The following is a 7,110-nucleotide window of genomic DNA, read 5'->3' as shown; positions in this document are numbered from 1 at the left end:
TCGGGCAGTGAAGTTGAACCCATGCACTCTGGCTTCACGCGTCTCTCTGCAGATGAGAGAGCCTTTAGGAGGAGGGAGAGATTGTGCCTTTATTGTGGCCAGGAAGGTCACTTTTTGAAGTCTTGTCCTACCCGTCCAGGGAACGCCCGAACCTTGAGGTCCTGTCACAGACAGGCCTTAGGTGGCGTTGTTTCATCCCCAGTTATCCAGAAGGATAAGCCCCTGGTTTCAGTTACCCCTTCTTGGGCTGGGTCGCCCATCGAGATACAGGCTCTAATCGACTTTGGGGCTGCAGGCCTGTTCATTGATGCTGCATTTGTATCGAAGCACTCGCTTCCGCTGCAGCTGCGTTACACTCCACTTGCCATTGAGGCTCTTGGCGGGAGACCTCTAAAGCCTGCCCATGTGACTCATGAGACTGTTCCTTTGTCCATGGCCATAGGGGCTCTTCACTAGGGATGTGCCCGATGTTCGAGTTAAACATAAGTTCAACTCGAACATCGCGAATAGCGAACAATTTGGGGTGTTTGCGGCAAATTCGAAAGCTGTGGAACACCCTTTAAAAGTCTGTGGTAGAAATCAAAAGTGCTAATTTTAAAGGCTTATATGTAAGTTATTGTCATAAAAAGTGTTTGGGGACCTGGGTCCTGCCCCAGGGGACATGTATCAATGCAAAAAAAAGTTTTAAAATCTGATGTTTTTCTCGGGAGCAGTGATTTTAATAATGCTTAAAGTAAAACAATAGAAGTGAAATATTCCTTTAAATTTCGTACCTGGGGGGTGTCTATAGTATGCATGTAAAGGGGCGCATGTTTCCCTTGTTTAGAACAGTCTGAGAGCAAAATGAAATTTCTAAAGGAAAAAAAGTAATTTAAAACTACTCGCAGCTATAATGAATTGTCGGTCCCGGCAATACAGATAAAATAAGTCATTGGAAAAAAAGGCATGGGATCCCCCCAGTCCATTACCAGTCCCTTTGGGTCTGGTATGAATATTAAGGGGAACCCTAAACCAAAATTATAATAAAAAATGGTGTGGGGGTCCCCCCAAATTCCATACCAGGACCTTCAGGTCTGGTATGGATATTAAGGGCAACCCGTCCCAATTTTTTTAATAAAAATTACGTGGTTGTCCCCCCAAAAATCCATACCAGACCTTTATCCGAGCACACAATCTGGCAGGCTGCAGGAAAAGAGGGGGGGTGAGAGAGCGCCCCCCTCCTGAACCATACCATGCCACATGCCCTCAACATGCGAAAGGTGCTGTGGGGTAGCCCCCCAAAGCACCCCATGTTAATGGAGGGCCTGGTATGGAATTTGGGGGGACCACCACGTAATTTAAAAAAAAAAATTGGTTCGGGGTTCCCCTTAATATTCATACCAGACCCAAAGGGCCTGGTAATGGACTGGGGGGGGAATCCCATGCCATTTTTTTCAATGACTTTTATCTGTATTACCGGGACCCGACAATTCATTATAGCCGCAATTAGTTTTAAGTGACTTTTTTTCCTTTAGAAATGTAATTTTGCTCTCAGACTGTTCTAAAAGGAGAAACATGCGCCCCTTTACAGGCATACTATAGACACCCCCCAGTTATGAAATTTAAAGGAATATTTCACTTAAAGCATTATTGAAATCACGGCTCCCGAAAAAACGTCCGTTTTTAAAACTTTTTTTGCATTGATACATGTCCCCTGGGGCAGGACCCGGGTCCCCAAACACTTTTTAGGACAATAACTTGCATATACGCCTTTAAAATTAGCACTTTAAATTATTCATGTTCGTGTCCCATAGAATTTAACAGTGTTTGCGTGTTCGAAATTTTTTTTTGCCTGTTCGCATGTTCTCCTGCAAACTGGACCAGGGGGATATTCGGCTCATCCCTACTCTTTACCATAATATAATCCAATTCCAAGTTATTTCCTCACCCAGGTTTCCGTTAGTTATTGGTTATCCTTGATTACAGAGGCACAACCCCTCTTTTGATTGGCTCCGCACTGAGGTTCTCTCCTGGTCACCACAATGCAGTGAGACGTGCTTCCAGAAGGTAGCCAAGGTCCTGTGCATTTCTTCACCCTCCTTCCTGCTGGAGGAGTACCGCAATTTTAGTGATGTCTTTGACAAAGTTCAATCCATGAGTTTGCCTCCACACCGACGGTATGATTGTGCAATTGACCTTCAACTTGGTGCCACACTCCCTCGTGGCCGGATTTACCCTTTGTCGGTCTTGGAGGATAAGGCCATGGAGGAGTACCGTATATACTCGAGTATAAGCCGAGATTTTCAGCCTCTTTTTTGAGGCTGAAAGTGCCCCCCTCGGCTTATACTCGAGTCATCGCCGTCTGCCTGCCTGATCAGCGTGTCGAGCAGACAGACGGCGGCCATTCTACTATTCAAAAGCCGCGCCTCCCTGTCTGTGATAGGCGGAACACTCAATTTCCCAGCAGTCAGTGGTCCGCCTATCACGGACATCCGCTCATCCTCATACTACGGACGAGGATGAGAGGATGTCCGTGATAGGCGGAACACAGACTGCTGGGAAATTGAGTGTTCCGCCTATCACAGACGGAGGCGCGGCTTTTGAACAGTGGAATGGCCGCCGAGGCGCCGACGCCCTCTGTCAGACGAGAAGAGCGGCGATCCTGGCATGGCAGAAGCACACAGGCTCGGGACGCAGGCTCGGGACGCAGGCTCGGGACACAGGTAGGCTGGACACACAAGGCTGCACACACAGGGATGGACGGACACACAGGGATGGACGGACACACAGGGATGGACAGGCATGTCTCACCCTCGGCTTATACACGAGTCAATAAGTTTCCCAGTTTTTTGTGGTAAATTGGGGGCCTCGGGTTATATTCGCGTCGGCCTATACTCGAGTATATACGGTATGTTGCAGAAGCACTTTCTCAAGGTATCATCAGCAAATCCTCATCTCCTGCTGGTGCTGAATTCTTCTTTGAAGAGCGGTGAACTGAGACCTTGTATAGATTATAGGGTTCTCGGATGTTTCACAATTAAGAATGCCTATGAGATTCAGTTGACTACAGAGTTATTTGACTGCCTCAAGGGAGCAACGGTTTTCACAAAGCTTGATTTGAGAGGGGCATACAATCTTGTGAGGATTAAGGAGGGTAACGAGTGGAAAACTGCGTTTAATACCAGAACAGGCCATTATGAGTACCTTGTAATGCCTTTTGGCCTTTGTAACGGCCCGGCAGTTTTCCAGGAATTTATTAACAATGTCCTCCGAGATTTGTTGCAGTTATGTGTGGTGGTTTATCTCAATGATATCCTCATATTTTCCAAGTCCCACGAGAGCCACCACACAGATGTCTATTGTGTGCTTCAGAAATTGCAATCTCTATTGTAAACTGTCATTTCTTCAGTGTTATCACATGAAAGCATACAATAAAATATTTACAAAAATGTGAGGGGTGTACTCTGCAGTCACTATATCTGGTCCCCCCGGGACTCTGCACTCACTATATCTGATCTCCCCAGGACTCTGCAGTCACTATATCTGGTCTCCCCTGGACTCTGCAATCACTATATCTGGTCTCCACTGGACTCTGCAGTCACTATATCTGATCTCCCCAGGACTCTGCAATCACTATATCTGGTCTCCCCTGGACTCTGCAGTCACTATATCTGGTCTCCCCGGGACTCTGCAGTCACTATATCTGGTCTCCCCTGGACTCTGCAATCACTATATCTGGTCTCCCTGGGACTCTGCAGTCACTATATCTGGTCTCCCCTGGACTCTGCAATCACTATATCTGGTCTCCCCGGGACTCTGCAGTCATTATATCTGATCTCCCCAAGACTCTGCAGTCATTATATCTGATCTCCCCAAGACTCTGCGGTCACTATATCTGGTCTCCCCACATTACACATAACATGGAAATCCAATTATTTTAGTGAATATAAACTGCTAAATACCTTTTCTCATCAGCAGTATATAGCAGTCTTGTGACTTCTATCAGTGTCCTGCTGAGCACTGGTTAAAGCTTGTAGGAGGAGTTTTCATTCTCCTCTGACTGTCCTATGAGGCTACATGACCCCTGATCCTCTGTCTGGGCAGTGCTAATTGGCCCTGTGCTGATCACATGCACCCTCCCCAAAGAAGAAAACAGCTCTCTAGAAATACACTTCAAACTGAGTATGTGCAGAGTGCCTCCAAGGCACTCTGCCTCAGGAGATGGATTGGGGACAGTGGAAGAAGGGGAGGATCAGAGAAGATGGGATCAAACAGTCTTTTTACACAATGTGGAGGATTAACTCCTTAGGTTCCACAGTGAGTATAAAGCCTCATACACACGATCGGACTGTGTACAAACTTTCCCGTGGACTTTTGTACAAAGAGCGTAGTCCACAAGTTTGTATTGCATACACACGATCGGACTTTTTGACAACAAACACGAAGGTAGTGACGTCACAACGTACTGACGACGCTTCAAAAGAGGACGTTCAATTCTCTGGCGTCACCCTTCGGGCTCCGTCTGCTAATTTCGAGTCAGTAGATATTTGGTCGGTGCTGATTCGCGGTTCTCCGTTCCGTACGTTTCTTGTTAGTTTCCGACCGTTTTGACCAACTAGCTATGTTGCGCGATCCTAGGAGAGAGCGTGCTATTTATGGGCTTGGGGTTGTTGCTGTGACTTTAGCCCGGTCTAGGAAAAATCGGAGTAGTAGGGTGAGGAGTATTTGGGCCAAAACGTGGCTACTTAATCGAGACCAATTTAGCCATATGCCCTTATTGCGTGAGCTGCAGGAGAATAATCCAAATGATTTTCGTAATTTTCTCCGGATGACGGACTCCTGCCTTCAGCAACTATTGTCCTTGCTGTCCCCCTATATCATGAAGCAGGACACCTGCATGAGAGCTTCTATTCCAGCAGAACAAAGGCTCATAGCCACCTTGCGTTATTTGGCGACAGGGAGGCGTCTCCAGGATATTAAGTTTACCACTGGTATCTCTCCCCAGGCTCTGGAATTTATTATTCCTGAGACATGTTGTGCCATCATCCAAGTCCTGCAGAAAGACTATATTCGTGTAAGTTTTTTGCTTTAATATCACCTTCCTGTTTTCCAATTCAATTTATATTTTTTGTATTCCATCCTTCCCATTTTTGTAATATGCTGTGAATGAATGTCCTCTTTGTCCTCATGCATACTGTAACCTCTTTTGTGGCCTACGTGCATATTTCCCTTCACTAACCTCCCCAGCATGCTACCCTGGGCCCATACACACCTAGCCTAGTAATAGGGATGCACCGAATGGGTTTTTTGGTGCTGAAGCCGATACCGAAACAGCACCGATACCGAAATTGACTATTTTTAAAAAATATTTTTATACAGGAGATGGTCAGAGACTGGGTACATGCTACAGGAGATGGTCAGAGACTGCGAACATGCTACAGGAGATCAATGCAGCCTCATCAGTGCACATCATATGCAGCCTCACTGTCCCCAGCAGCCTACCAGTGCCCATCATGTAGCCCGCCTGTGCCTCACCAGTGCATATAAACATACATATATAAAAACACAAACACATAAATAAACATACACACACATGCACACATATAACACACACATATAAACATGCACACATATAACACACACACATACACACAGAGAGGCATACAAACATATATATATATATATATGGACAGTCCTTTTAAAATTGGGAGCTACAGCTCTGTACTTTAATCTCCATGCTGGGTACTGCACTCTAGGGGGAGGCAGAGAGCACAGCACACACTGCTAGATGCCTCTCCTTTGCTTTCACTTTTATAGTAAACGGCGTGTTCGAGCTCCTGCACAGCCGATTTACACATCGGCTGAGGAGCCCCCACTTTGGAGAAGGAGACTTTACACTGAGATCCCACAGGCTGCCTGCAGCATGGGTGAGGAGGGAGGGGAGGAGCAGAGGGTAAAAATGGAATTACACCCCCGTGATGGGCAGCACCGGGGGCGGGGAAAAAGGCCAGAAGGCCCCCCCCCCATTTTCGAACCAGTATCGGCAGAAATTCTCTTTTCGGCTTTTTGCCGAAAGGGCCATTTTCAGCCGATATGTTTCGTTGGCTGAAATTTCGGTGCATCCCTGCCTAGTACTTAACACTGTATTTATTATGCTTCATTCCTTACCCTAAACACCACCTAAAATGTGTGCCTAAATTTGTGCGGAGTGCAAGAGTCCCTTTTTTGTGTTTCACACACTTATTTTAACAACCACCCAAAAAAAAATCAAGAAAAAACAAAAACAAAAGAAAACAATAATAAAAAATGCAGAGTAAACCAATACAACTACTCTATCTGCAGATTTAGCTAAACACATACACTGTGTACCTTATTTTTTGAGTTAAGATTGCTGCCTAAATACTTAAAATAATGTAGTGCAAGGGCCTGCCTGATTACCTTCAAAATGTACAAATTATACTTTGGTTGTGATTAATTTATCATTATGAATGGCTTCCACCATCCCTGTGCTGTGCCAGCCTCCTGGCTTTTTAACTTTCTCATATCGATTACTCATAATTAAAAAAAATTGTTTGTTTACGATGTATGTCAAAATGTGTGTAGATTTTGACAATGTGCATTCTTATTTTTGTTTTATACCACTTCTTACCTATCCACTGGCCTGACAATCTTGCAAAGATGGATGGGTTGGCCAAATTAAACTTACATTTTAATGCATTTAGTTCTCATGGAAGTGTTTACTTGTCCAAACCATCATACCCAACTCCCCCTCCTAAGTTTTTTAGAATGTGTCACCAGAGAGGGGTGAGGGAACATATAATTGTAACTTATCATTTTATTTGAAATAAACATTTAAATGTTACAATATTCTGTTGCCCCACAATGTTTGTGTCAAATATGTTTGCAATTTTATGTACTCGGGTATTAATTTTTTTTATTTGTTTGATTCCACAGTTTCCTTCAAACACTCAGCAATGGCAGGATGTGGTGGCCCAGTTTGCCAATTTATGGAATTTCCCAAACTGTGGAGGTGCCATTGATGGCAAGCATGTGAGGATAGTTCCACCACCAAACTCGGGATCATATTATTTTAATTATAAAGGATTTTGCAGCATAGTTCTGCTGGCTGTG

This window comes from Lithobates pipiens, unplaced genomic scaffold (genome assembly GCF_037356315.1).
Source record: "Lithobates pipiens isolate NorthernLeopardFrog02 unplaced genomic scaffold, aLitPip1_a1.2 Scaffold_22, whole genome shotgun sequence".
NCBI lineage: Eukaryota > Metazoa > Chordata > Amphibia > Anura > Ranidae > Lithobates > Lithobates pipiens.
Note: the sequence above shows the minus strand (reverse complement) of the source record.